The following is a 15,096-nucleotide window of genomic DNA, read 5'->3' as shown; positions in this document are numbered from 1 at the left end:
ACTTTTCTGGAGACTAGAAATCTACTCTGTAGGAATCAGCATGGGTTTCGAAATAGACGGTCATGTGAAACCCAGCTAGCGCTATTCGTCCATGAGACTCAGAGGGCCATAGACACGGGTTCACAGGTAGATGCCGTGTTTCTTGACTTTCGCATGGCGTTCGATACAGTTCCCCCCAGTCGTTTAATACACAAAGTAAGAGCATATGTACTATCATACCAATTGTGTGATTGGATTGAGGAGTTCCTAGATAACAGAACGCAGCATGTCATTCTAGATGGAGAGAAGTCTTCCGAAGCAAGAGTGATTTCAGGTGTGCCGCAGGGGAGTGTCATAGGACCGTTGCTATTCACAATATATATAAATGACCAAGTGGATGACATCGGAAGTTCACTGAGACTTTTTGCAGATGATGCTGAGGTGTATCGAGATTTTGTAACTATGGAAAATTGTACTGAAATTCTGAGGATCTGCATCGAATTGCCGCAAGATGCAGGGAATGGCAATTGAATCTCAATGTAGACAAGTGTAATGCGCTTCGAATACATAGAAAGATAGATCCTTTATCATTTAGCTACAAAATAGCATGTCCGCAACTGGAAGCAGTTAATTAGATAAATTATCTGGGAATACGCAGTGGAAGTGATTTAAAATGGAATGATCCTATAAAGCTGATCGTCGGTAAAGCAGATGCCAGACCGAGATTCACTGGAAGAATCCTAAGGAAATGCAATCGGAAAACAAAGGAAGTAGGTTACAGTACGCTTGTTCGCCCACTGCTTGAATACTGCTCAGCAGTGTGGGATCCGTAACAGATAGGGTTGATAGAAGAGATAGAGAAGATCCAACGGAGAGCAGCGAGCTTCGTTACAGGATCATTTAGTAATTGCGAAAGCGTTACGGAGATGATAGATAAACTCCAGTGGAAGACTCTGCAGGACAGACGCTCAGTAGCTCGGAACGGGCTTTTGTTAAAGTTTCGAGAAAATACCTCCACCGAAGAGCCAAGCAGTATATTGCTCCCTCCTACGTATATCTCGCGAAGAGACCATGAGGATAAAATCAGAGAGATTAGAACCCACACAGAAGCATTACCGACAATCCTTCTTTCCACAAATAGTACGAGACTGGAATAGAAGCGAGAACCGATAGAGGTACTCAGGGTACTCTCCGCCACACACCGTCAGTTGGCTTGCGGAGTATGGAAACAAAACAAAAAAAACACCGATTCCATACTCTGCTAACAGTAATTGGATCTCGACCAACGCGAGCAGCAAAGTCGCGATACGATAAACCGCAATCACGATAGGCTACAATCTCACCTCCATCAAAGTCGGAAACCTGAGAGTACATATTTCTCCTCCTTACACGAGGCATCACAACAACGTTTCACCAGGCAACGCCGGTCAACTGCTGTTCGTTTATGAAAAATCGGTTGGAGACTTTCCTCATGTCGGCACGTCGTAGGTGTCGCCACCGGCGCCAACCTTGTGTGAATCCTCTGAAAACGTAATCATTTGTTTATCACAGCATCTTCTTCCTGTCGGTTAAATTTCGCGTGTATAGCACGTCGTCTTGGTGGCGTAGCAGTTTTAATGGCCAGTAGTGTAAGTTCTGATTTTAAATTGCTGCAAGAGAAACGGGCAACAATAAAATTCATTTTCTTCCTATCACAAATATTTTCTTATTTATTTACGAGTATGTCGTGATTTCATAGTTTGTGGTTGGACATGAACCTTAAAAGGAATCATAAATGCTGCGATTGAAATTAGTTTTTATGTTCTTCCGTGTCATGTCTCCAAACCTGTCGAAGATACGAGTATATCAAAGACGGTGAGCGGAAATATACTTCTGTTGAGACGGAAGTGAGAAGAGTGCAGCTGGTCGCAACGTCTTGTCCCGCACCAACCTGCCAGTGTGACGGGCGCCCTGTTTGAACTCGAGCATGGTCCAATACTGAGCACTCGGTTTCCACAAACGCGACACTTTCGTCAAGTCTGTCTCGGAGATTACAGTATATCTTGTTTTTCCATGTGTAATATCCATGTAACTCGCTGACATGAAAGTTTTCTCGGGATGATAGCACATCATATTGGAAAAAAACTATTACTAATAAACTGGTTCATCAGTAATAGTTAATTACAATATGACGCACTGCCATACCAATTGAACATTCATGTCAGGTGAATCCGGTTGTGAATGTTATATAAGTACTTTGCTGTCATCACTGGCTATTGTGATGATGAAGTTCGTTTTTAGTGAATCATATCGTTGGTCAGTCCCTAAGCAAGCGTTATCATCTGAAAGGTGCGAAGTAGGACCATCAAAAGGGCTGGAATGACAGTGAGAATTTTACAACAAAAATTTCATTACTTTATTCTTGAATTTGAAACGCCTTCGCTGGTTGCCATGATTTTATCTCCAATGATAAACGAGTTCAACCAAAATGGGTCTCAAAATAAGCGACCAAATGAAAATGAGCCATGAACGTGCTACACACCAACACAAAAACTTTTCTCATGTAAAGAATAGCAACCACACTCTTAGCTTTCTTCCCCTACTTTTTGTCAACGTTCGTATTAAGGACAGTAAAACGCACAATACACATGCACTCACACACGCGCTTGAGCGTGTATCTCAGGCCAGGCTGCGCTGCTTCCATTGCTCCTGCAGCAGGCCAGCCTTTTTTTACTTTTATTCTAAACTCCGGGCCGGGACTCGGCGAGATATTAATATGCAGGGCAGAGGCCCCACCGCTCTCCTGCAAGCGCATACACACAAACAGAAACACATACAAACACACACACACACACACACACACACACACACACACACACACATACACATACAGACAGACACACTCTCACACACACACACACACACACACACACACACACACACACACACACACACTGTCACGAGGCCTGTGTCCGAACGAGACCAGGCGCGTGCTTGTTACAGCAGTTGCCTCGTCGTTGCTGGCCGATAATTAGGCAAGTTTCTTTGAATAGCGACCATCCGAAACGGCGGAAAGTTGTTGGCGCCACTGGCGAGATTAGCGCGAGGCGGAGCACTGAGGGCAGACGGTGCCCGCCAACCCACAATGGGAGATAGCTAACGTTCCAGGGGAGCAGCAGTTGGCCTAGTTCGACCAAGGACCTTATGTCCTTTTGTTCTTTAAATTATTCCAGTCTGTGAAATGCGTATGACAGTAGTGGGGTACAGAGAGTTTGAGACTGTGTCACGGAGCAGCATTATAATAATCTTTAATTTTTTCATGCTGAAAGTTGGTATTCAACTATTTCGTGCTGTATGGATACGCATATTCGGACTATAGTCCGTCTTATAGTACATGCTTGGTGGCCATCTTCCAAAGGATTCTTCAATTTAATTTAAACACTAGCCGTTTATTGATTGGTGCCAGGTTCTGCTCAGTTTAGTTTCTTCCCGTTTTTCACCACAGAATCACATACGGATTAAATTTGGTAAAGAACATCATGAATTTCACCCTTTGTACAGCTACTGACAGATTCAATGAGCCTCATACACTGTAGTTATGAGAGCGCTGATTTCACTTCGTGGTAATTTGGCTCGATTGTATTACGGAAATCATTAAATCCATCTTCACAGTAATACTACACAAGGAAGCATATTTTCAATTTCGTGTGTCACTGTGTGATTTTAAACACGTTACTACTTGAGCCAATCTTTCATCTAACATTTCTACTTTTGTTGCCATAATCTTAACTTTCACACTGTACGAACAATGTCTTAGTCAAAACGATTTTCATTATTACAAACCTATTTGTCCACCGCAACGCATTTGTGAAACCTACGTTATCAATCTTTAAATGAATGAGTAGATTTAAAATCTGAATATATGTAAAAGGAAGCCTTACTGGTGATACATGAAACTAATATTACATAATCACTTCTTCAAACTATTCTGCAGGCAATTGACCTTTCACAGTGGCAATTGTACCACATCACTAGTTTTGCCATATAATTCACTTTTAAGTATAAAGCTAACCAGCTACACTAATTAACTAATTTAAACTTTTTTCTGCATCTGGTTTCTAAAAGGGTGTATTTACCTAATTTTGGGGTACATAATACACTGGTTAAAAAATGGCTCTGAGCACTAAGAGACTTAACATCTGAGGTCATCAGTCCCCTTGAGCTTAAAACATCTTAAATCTAACTAACATAAGGACACCAAACACACATCCATGCCCGAGGCAGGATTCTAACATGCGACCGTAGCGGTCGCGTGGTTCCAGACTGAAGCCCGGCCACTACGGGCGGCTTTAATACACTAGTAAAATCAGTTTTTCTCTTTCACGCCACATTTCCTACATACAGAGCAGAATAAAAAATGGTAATATCAAAAATTGACACAATTAATAAAAATAAAAATACACATTCAGAACGTTTGAAATCAATACTATTTTGAATGTGTATATAGGCATGATGCCAATAGAGGTCCAGATTAGTTTAGAAGATATTTTCACCTTTAATCGTCCTTGGTTTTTGAAAGATGCGACGCAGATATTCTTTTTTGTTGGCTGTTTAATGAGTCTCGCTAACAAGACCCCAGCAGTAGGCACCCATAACCGAAGATTTCCAATCACCTAGATATCGGTATTCCACCGTAAGAATGTGTTGCTGAAGCGTTCACTATGCTCATCGCTTACAGCTCACAGATTTTCCGGGAAGAAATCAAGGTGGGAATGTAAAAAGTAACATAGTTTTCGTCTTTACTGTTACCCAAAAAGCCCTTCACAATTGCTTTAAAAGAAGACCAAGCAACTAATTGGATATCTGTGAGTTACGAGAACTGCTATAATTCAGAACAGAATCTGATTAATAGGGTGAAATTGAATACTTCGGAATGGTGTTTTTTTTGTTTAAAAAATGGAAAAATTATTAAGATTCTAATTGATACTATTTTGTATGTATGTATATATGGCCAATCAAAGACTGGATCTTTCAGCAACTTTCTTATTTGTGGTCCAACAAATATACTCTCTTTCGCCTGTGCCTCAGTTCATTTGGGAAACTTTTCTTTTAAGTGATTGAAGGTGTAACCTTCTTTATCCAGAGCTTTTACAACGTTCTTGATAAGGTCGTGCTTGATATGTAGGGGAGGCAAAGTGATTTTATCGGGCTTAACCAGTGGGGTATTGTTCACATTTACGTATCCAGGCACATATGACTTCCTTGACTGTATAGTGGTTCTTGGTGTCACGGCTATCCAAAAGGAACAAATAGCAGCAGTATTTCGTGAATCCAGCCTGTAAACCTATAAGGCGTGCAACAACATTTAATCCACAGCAAAACTGCCACGCAAGATCCTTGTATTTGATTGCCTCTAGCAGCAAAGCTATGGTTTCATAAGTTTCTTTCATGTCTACTGCGTATGTCAAAGGTACCGATGGAAATGTTTTGCCATTATGCAGTAGTACTGCTTTTGAGCTAGTTTCAGTGAAGTCAATAAAACGTCGCCACTCCTTGGATTATGTTGTACACCTAGCTGCATCATCGGACCATTGACATCTCTACATAGAGACACTGAATTCTGCATATCGAAATATTAAGCGAAGGAAGCAGAAATACTGAATACGAAAAATAAAATATCTTTACAAAATTAAAAATTGTATGTGCTAGAACATTTTGAAAGATATATTCGGATTCTACTCACCAAAATACATACTAGTTGATGTATCACATTCTAGATGCTAAACAGCTGTTGACTAGTGTAATTATTCCACGTGTGTTTTCTACAAAACATGTTGACCGAAGCAGTAAAATGTTACATGCAAACTGTCTGTGAAGGTACACGCTTCATGTTGCTTCAAGATCAGAGTTGTGCACTATGGAAGTTTCGAAACAGAGATTCTCTGCAACAAATCCTAAAGATTCGATGTAACCTAACATAAACCTGCTGAGATGATTACTTTCGGAAGATCGTCAAGGGGCCTCCCGGCAAATAACGTTAAACGCTCATTTTCACTTACCACTAAATACTTAAAATCATTCCCAGTGATCTTTGCGCCATAACATCGAAAGATTCAAGATTGCAAACATAATATTAACTTCCCAGATTCCTGCGTTTGGAATCGTTGGCGAGACTCACCTTGTCATCCCCTTTCCCCCTGCCTTACCTGTAATAAGCCCCGTCCACCACTCGAAGACCCACAATGCCGAGATAATAATGTTAATCCCGAGATCACTGAAGAGGAAATTGTCCAGAAAAGAAACCCCGACCTCAAGCACCTTACCGCTACCCGTATCCAGGACAACAGTGATCTACATTCAGAGTACTGGATATAGTTTTCGATACTGCTACGAGGTTTCGACTATTATGCTTACCCATGTCTGTTGGGCGGGGTATCTTCGTGAGGTAAGAAGTAATGTGAGCTTTTGGAGCCTGTGGAAAAGACGCGCAGGCAGTCGGTTGAAGACTTCGTGTCTTATAGTGAACAAGTACGAGCTGGAGAACGGCCCCGTGCGGCATTATTAAAAAATGCCGCGAAATTATTTGATGTATAATGATGTGCACGTGAATCGCTATTAAATGAAAGAACGAGTTTACTGTTACCAGTCACTGTTCACTTAACTCCACGACGCGTTTCAAAGGTTTAAACCTCCAACACCATGTGGATTTACATTTGTTAGTACGGCATCTCTCTCTCTCTCTCTCTCTCTCTCTCTCTCTCTCTCTCTCTCTCTCTCTGTGTGTGTGTTTGTGTGTGTGTGTGTGTGTGTGTGTGTGTGTGTGTGTGTGTGTGTGTGTGCGCGCGTGTGTTGTGTTACGATTGTTGGTCACCGTCTAGTGGAGAAACAAAACGCTAAATCAGAACATGGTTTTGGGTTTCTTTTGACAAAAACTAAACGTACATCTATCGGTAAAAGTAATTAAAATAGAGTACCTACAGTAGCCATCATTTAAAGTGAATCGCTATATTTATCTCTATGACGAAGACCGTAATCTTCTCACTGCTAAGCAACATATGAAATCTGGACCGTTCATGAAAAGAGCTGCTACAGTTTAATACACATTTATTGAAAGGCTATAATCACGCTGAAGTCACCGCGATTTATGAAGGACCTCTGGAGATTAAGACGAGTCTGTAACGCGTTTCCAAGCTGGCCACAAGACTGGAAAGGGGTTGTTGTGGTAGGACTTCCAGTTCCTCTACCAGCGCCTCTGACAAGTGCTGGATGGTTGATGGTACATGGGGACGTACTGCATTTCGCCTACCCAACACCTGCCCGATGCAGACGACAGTCGATGGTTTGGCGGGTTGCGAGGAAAGAATTAAAGAATGCGAAGGTTATCCATGGCACTCTTCCAATATGTCATAGTACATCTTCCTTTAGACAGAATCACGTAACACTTGTTGCCAACCAAAAGGTTACGAGGTAACACTACTGAAAAGCTATCGTTGTCGGCCTCGATAGCTTAAGAAATCATCACGGCACTAACATCATAGGACTTTGTTCCCCTCAGACCGTATGGCCTTCCTACAGTTGTCCAGTAACAAGCAATGTAGGTGCTCCTATAAATGGTTGAGGTAAATATCTTCCTTCCATCATTTATGGATAAATGTGGCCGTAACAAATGGGAACTCGGCTGAAGACATCAGAGGACTATGTATAAGCACATAGATAATTTAGTCAGTTTTTATGTGGCATTAATCTTTATAGGGGTCACAGAGAAGTGCATTTCAGATGTAGATTTCCGTTTAAAGAGGAACATTTTAATAATGTATTGCAATCTCTACGGGAAGCCCCTTATTAACTTGAATCAGTAGCCCTTAATCAATATGTTTTATGGAGATATACTGGTCAGGCGTGTGTTCTATTGTTCTGCAGAGAGGACTTTCTAACGGAACTTTTGTATCTAAATTTCATTCATAAGAACATACAGATTATCACTCCAAAAGGAAAGCTATTGTCTGCATTTTTCATGTACCCTGGTTAAATGGAGTATTGAATTTAGTGCAAGCGCGTTGAACAAGAATTTGTATCCACACTGAGATAATTGTAATCGGCCATCGCAATCCATGAATGTGGTTAAGACACTTGTTAGTCTAGAACACACTATCCCCGTTGCCGAGACTTCCTGTAGGTGTGCCGCTCAGGGAAAATGGGTATCCGTCCGCCGTATTAGGACAGAATTACCGAATGAAATACTCAGCACACGGTTAAGGACGACTGTACGAATAGTTACAGCTATTTCTTGCTATGCTGGTAACGTCTCGTTCAAGTTAGACAGGACCCTTCGAATCTTTCGAATCATTTGACGGTAGTCGTGTAAATTTGGAGACAATCATGGATCGACGAATGGTCATTTGTCATTGTAAATGGCTCTTATCTACAAAATACCTAGTCGTTATTGTTTGGCTTGTACAAATAAGACCACACGCACCGAGTAAAAATTATGAAGTCTGCTCTATGTTTAAACTATGAACGCGGCAATGCTTGAGGAATGTGTATCCACTGTTAATTTGGTGGAACGTGACCATTTTCGCAGCTGGTAAGTATTTGTTTATTCTCTTGATAAGGATTCCTTGCAGACACTTTTGGAGGAAAACATTATCGGGAGAGTGCAGTCAATTGGCTAACGCGAGAAATCCCATTACATTCATGATTTTCTCCCTGTAAAGACGGTAGATACCGAGGCCAATAGTGACCGGCGTCATATCGAATCGCTTACTTCCACATTTCCATCTACTTGGCAGGGTTGTAGGTCTCACAGCAAGGTCTTGATGCTTACCGTTCACTAGCAAATTGAGCAGCGTAGGAAGCTGATGTCGGTTGCCATCGGGTCACCAGAAGATTCGAAGAATGATATGATGTACTGTGAACAGCTGCTGATAAAATTTCTGTATCGAGCTAGCAGTTTCGGTCCACACACCAAGTTTATAAAAAGATTTACACCATACAAGGTGATAAAATCAATTGGCGTAAGATGATAAAATCCGTGAACTCGGCTCAACAGTAAAAACTAAAATTGTCGGTTACAAAAATATGCAAAACAGTGCATCATTCATGTTAACTCAAAAGTCACTATTGACATTACGAACGGAGGCATTCTACCCACTGCCGACTGCACAGCAGCTCTTGCCGGTAAATCTTGACGTTGTTGAATTATTCTCTAGCTGATGGACACTATCTTCTGAAAACCACCAAATGATATAGGGTAGGCGCCCAGATGAAATATCGTATGATTCAGCCAACGACGATCGGCAGAAATTCCGAAACAAAACCACGTATTGGTTCTATATTCTAACATGTCGGACGGAATAAAGTAACGGCGAAACGTTACTCTGTTTAAGGTGACGTAAGCACATGTGTCATATCTGTTTTACTGTTATGTAAGTGGTCAAGGCTCTAGAATAATTTTCTAGAAAGGAAATTGCAGTGTTTCTCTGAATAGGTAGTTCATGAATGTGTTCATTACTGATACATCGCGTGTACCTTCTACTCTAATTTAGGACTCTCCTCCTTCATTCGTTTTCCTCTGCTGAGAAACTGTAAGAAATTTTCTGCCCTACGATTTTTTACCAGACTTATTGCACATACGAATAAAAGACTATCAGACTTATTTGTTTGCAAATATGCTGATTCTCACTTTTCCTCATCTTACAGCAGGATTGGTTCGTAAGCGGTTGCAGAATGAAAATGGCTTCTCATTTCACATTTCTCTACTGACTGAGTATCTGGAATGCTGTGTGCGATTCCAGGGCAGGACGTTATTGAAGCAATGCTACGACGAGGGTGCAATATTCCGAGATTGCTCCCTTCAGCATCTCTCGTTACCAGACAAAGGTAGCGAGCGCCGACGCGCGACTTCCCCGCCGCACTTGAGGAGTCCGTACGTTGCGCCGTGATTAACGTTTAGCGGCGCCGCATCTGAGAGTCAAACGAGGACTTTGTCGCGTCCCACTAACGACCACAATTTCTCAGTAAGGGAGGCGAGCAGGCGGATCTGATTTTGCATCTGAGCAAGCACTTGCCTCCAGATTGGTTTCCGCTTTGCTAGCTGCTCCTCAGCGCCCTCTGCACCATCCCCACTTCCTGCTACGGTTGTTCCCAAGAACAGTGCCACACCGAGACTTTGTCGACTTGTGCCCCGCTACTTTGGCAAGTACAGAGGGGACACAAAAACTGTCTGAAATAAAAACAGAAAAGAAATACTAGAACCGTGAATTTACTTTCAAAACTTTTTCTTAAGAATTTACTTTATTTTCTAGCGATTCATCAAGATCATTAACACATTTAATCACACTATGTGAGCGTATAAGTAGTTGCCAGGGGGTAACTGATGAAATCAAAATGAAATAGTATTTAACAAAAGGGAAATTTATTCCTAAAAGCCTTTTTTAAAGAAACAGATGTAAAATTATAAGCAGAAAGCATCCTCTAAATATCAAGTTGCAATTAATTCAAAGGTAGAAAGAAACAAATTTTTGAGTGTATGAGCTTTCTGGCTGAGAATCTTGCCGCTCCCTTTTGACACAGCCGTGTCACGACCGCTCACAACAACCTCTGAAAGACTACACAGGTGCAAATCTGCAACACACCAAATTACCATAAAGTGAAGGTTTTAACAATTCACACAAGCACACAAACTAAGCACCCTGTATGAGGGAAGGAAATGGTACAAAACTATAAAATTAAAAGATTAACTTGCCGCCAAAGGTGCAACTTGATTTTAACTTCTAAGAAAAGTCTTAAAGTAGATGTGTGGCAACTTTATATACTAAAATGACCATTTAAATAAAAGCCCATGAAATGCAATCTTACATAAAATTGTGCAAAGTTGGCCAAACATGCTCTACAGTACAATACACCGCCTCTCAAGATGATAGGCAAGATAAGACATATATCAGGAATTAGACTGTTACACTTCAAGCAATAAATTCGTTAATACACCGAATCCGATAAACATGACAGAGGCAGCAATTAACGTACGACAGATTGATAGGGAGCTTACCGAAAACCCGAACCGCAGGTTGCTCTAACCCGCCCCTACTCCAAAAGGGAAAAACGGACCACCTAATTCATAAATAACCACTTTAGCGCGGGTGGGCAAACGGAGAAGAATGGTGGGACGACCTCAAAACAAAGCGGCTGGTGATCTCACCAAGAAAACAGGTATAATTTAACTTGTAAATGAAACAACTTATCACCAATCACTTAACCCCTAATGAACTCCGATTTCTGGCGAAGACCTGCCGCAGCACCCCAAAACGATCTTCCGAACCGTTCGCTCCCTGCCCCTTCAACGCGCGCAGGAAGACGAGCCGATCTCGCGTCTCACGGAGTCGCAGCTCGCACAGGCTAGACCGATGTCGTGGGTTGACTCCTGTTGCTCTCGTGTCGGCCGCGAAGCCACTACCTCTCGCTATACGGCGCGGCCCACTGGACTCACGTGGCGGCCTCACATGCGCCGACGCTCAAGGCGGACAAGTCATCTTGTGTCCCAGTGCGCGACTGACCAACCGATCGATCCAACCGCCAATGACCATTGCCTGAGCACTCGAGCAGACTGGCGGACTAACGCGCAGACTCAGATGCAGGAACTAAGCCCCGGCTGGGCGACCACTCGTTGAGTTCTCTCACTGCACCACATATTCGGACGATAGGCATACTAGCAAGCTGGGGACGAGAGACTGACCCAAGACTGACTCCAGACTCACACAGATTGACCAACTGGCGAGCTCATAGCGCCCCTTAAATACACGTGAACAGGCAACCTTTCTCCTTTCCCACCAGAGGGAGACACCAAAGCCGCCACCGTGGCGCCACCGCCAGGAACGGAGGGCGACTGATTCACACAAGGCGCTGCGGCGCGCTCTTCGAAACAGCAATTTTTACCACGGCTTAATACTATTTAAGCATTAGCCGACAGAAGTACTGTATTTGAGTTATACGAAAGCTATACTCGAAGTTTCATTTCGACAATGGCGTGTCATCCAAGTAGCATCAAAAAGAGCCGATTGATACCGAACTGACGTCTATTACTTAAATGGTTTATATGCGATCAGTTGGCTCGCTTCACTTGTATAGCGCCCACACAGCTCACCCATGTTCTACAGTGAAGTTCTTCCTGCTACTTAGTTGCAGTTCAGTAGACTTACAATGATCAGTAAACAAGTGCAGAAGCAAGTACACTTCCTGACAAGAAAACTGAATGATCCAGAATCGGAGAAGGAAACAAAATGAAAGTCCACTGGATGAGAGGGTATTTGGTGTTATTTTACTGATTACAATGACGAGTTTGCCGCGCGGGATTAGCCGAGAGGTCTGGGCGCTGCACTCACGGACTGTGTGGCTGGTCCCTGCGGAGGTTCGAGTCCTCCCTCGGCCATGGGTGTGTGTGTTTGTCCTTAGGTTAATTTAGGTTAAATAGTGTGTAAGCTTAGGGACTGATGACCATAACAGTTAAGTCCCATAAGATGTCACACACATTTTTGAACAATATCGAGTTTAATTTGCGGAGAACTTGGTAGTGTGAGGCAGACCATAAATATGAAGTTTTACCCGACCTGGCCTGGATGCCGGCACTGTTCGGCTAAGAAGGATGTCGTAGAGGTGTTGTATCGTCTCGTCAGACAAACTGGCCTGTACTGGCACTGGCACTTGCCATCTGAGGTCGTCACGAGCACGTTCTGTCTGGGACAAATATACGGGCCTTTCTGATCTTGCGTGCCTCAATGTAAAGCATACAATTTATAGAGATACATGCCGCACGTGGGAAGGCCTTGTCCTCTTGGAAAATGACACCACGATCCTGCAACAGGCAAGGTATCACATAAGTACGCAGGATCTCTCGGAAACGCCGTAGTGCCCGTCGGACTTCCCTCACTCACTACCAGCCATGGCCTCAACCCGTTTCTAATGGCTACCACTGTATGACTGCCCTGCCAGAGTAATGCAGAACTGTGATTTTTCTTAAGCTGCTCACATCCCTTATGTGCCCTACAAGACCTAATAATGACAATCAACACAAGTAATACTTACTCCGCTGGCCGATAACAGAATGCCTACAGGACCTCTGGCGCACTAAGAAATGAATACCACAAAGAAAAAATTCGGAAGACTACAAGAGCTGACAAGTGCGAGAATTATCGTACAGTAAGCTTAACAGCTGATGCATCCAACTGCTGATAAGAATGATATACAAAAGAACGAAAAAAAACTGAGGATGTACTAGGTGATTATCAGTATGGCTTTAGAAAAGGTAAAGGCACCAGAGAGGCACTTCTGAATTGGCGCTTGATAATAGAAGCAAGACTTAGAAAAATCAAGTCACGTTCATAGAATTTGTCGACCTGGGAAAAGCGTTCGACTACGTAAAATGGTGCAAGATGTTTCAAAATCTGAGAAAAGTGGGAATAAGCTGTAGGGAGAGACGGCTGATATATAAAATGTTAAAGAGCCAAGAGGAAATAATAAGAATGGACGACCAGGAGGGAAGTACTGAGACAGAAATGGGGTAAGACAGGGATGTTGTCTTTCACCCCCACTGTACAATCTGTACATCGAAGAAGAAACGATGGAAATAAAAGAAAGATTCAGGAGTGGAATTAAAATTCATGGTGAAAGTATATCAAACATACGATGTGCTGATGACATTGCTATCCTGAGTGAAAGTGAAGAAAAATTACATCATCCGCTGAACGGAATGAACAGTCTAATGAGTACAGAATATGGATTGAGAGTAAATCGAAGAAAGACGGAAGTAATGAGAAGTAGCAAGAATGAGAATAGCGAGAAATTTAATATAAGGGCTGTTGGTTACCAACTACATGAAGTTAAGGAATTCTGCAGCGTAGACAGTAAAATAATCAATGACGAACGGAGTAAGGAGGACATCAAATGCAGACTAGCAATGGCATATAGGGCATTCCTGGGCAAGCGAAGTCTACTAGTATTATAGGCCTTCATTTCTGAAAGGAATTTATGAGTGTGTACGTCATGAGTACAGCATCGTATGGTAGTGAAACATGGACTGTGGGAAAACAGGAACAGAAGGGAATCGAAGCATTTTGGAAGTGGTGTTACAGACGAATGTTGAAAAACAGGTGGACTGATAAGGTAGGAAATGAGCAGGTTACGCTCAGAATCGGAGTGGAAAGGAGTATGTGGAAGACACTGATAATGGGAAGGGATTTAATGATAGGACTTCTGTTAAGGCATAAGGGAATGAATTCCGTGGTATTAGCTGAAGAGGGCTAAAACTGTAGAGGAAACAGAGATTGGAAAACATCCAGCAAAAAACTGAGGATGTATGTTGTAAGTACTACTCTGAGAGGAAGAGTTTGGGAGGAATTCGTGGAGGCCGCATACACCCAGTCGGATGTCTGATGACCCCCACCCCCCCTCCAAAAAAAAGGGAAAAATTGAGGAGCATGGGCAATGGCCATGATCACATTACGTATCTTACCCACCTCCCCGCCCCCTGCAACTGCTTTCTACAGCCCTCTCCATCAATTACTTTCTCGTATGAAACTTCCTCGCAGATTAAAACTGTATGCCAGTCGGAGACTCGTAACAGGGATATACCGACTCAGCTACCCAAGCATCACGCACATCACGTCCTCACAGCTTTAATTTCGCCAGTACCTCGTCTCCCATCTTTCCAGCTTCACAGTAGTTCCCCTGCGAACCTCGTAGAACTAGCATTCCTGGAAGAAAGGATACTGCGAGACATGGCTTTGCCGCAGCCTAGGGGAACTATCACTCTGGAGACTTCTGAGTATGTTAGCAGTTATTTAAATGAAACAGCCAATTGTAATGTAGCTGCCGAAATGAGTAAAAATGGCCCTGTGTTCAAAGAAAATGTGTAAAAGGGCAACATGTTGAAAAAAGATATTGGCAATGTCACATTATTTCCGTGTCAATAAGTATATGTCCTTCAACTGAAATGCTTTCAAAAGAAAGATATTTCCAAAAATTACTCTTAGGATAATTTGAAAGTTAAAAGTATGTAAGCACGTACTCATCAAAATACAAGCTCACAAATGTAAGCACCTAAAATTCGACATTATCAGCAAATTTTCACTTTTCCTCTCCATCTTC

The sequence above is a fragment of the Schistocerca gregaria genome, chromosome 7 (assembly GCF_023897955.1).
Source record: "Schistocerca gregaria isolate iqSchGreg1 chromosome 7, iqSchGreg1.2, whole genome shotgun sequence".
Lineage (NCBI taxonomy): Eukaryota > Metazoa > Arthropoda > Insecta > Orthoptera > Acrididae > Schistocerca > Schistocerca gregaria.
This window is presented reverse-complemented; position numbering follows the sequence as displayed.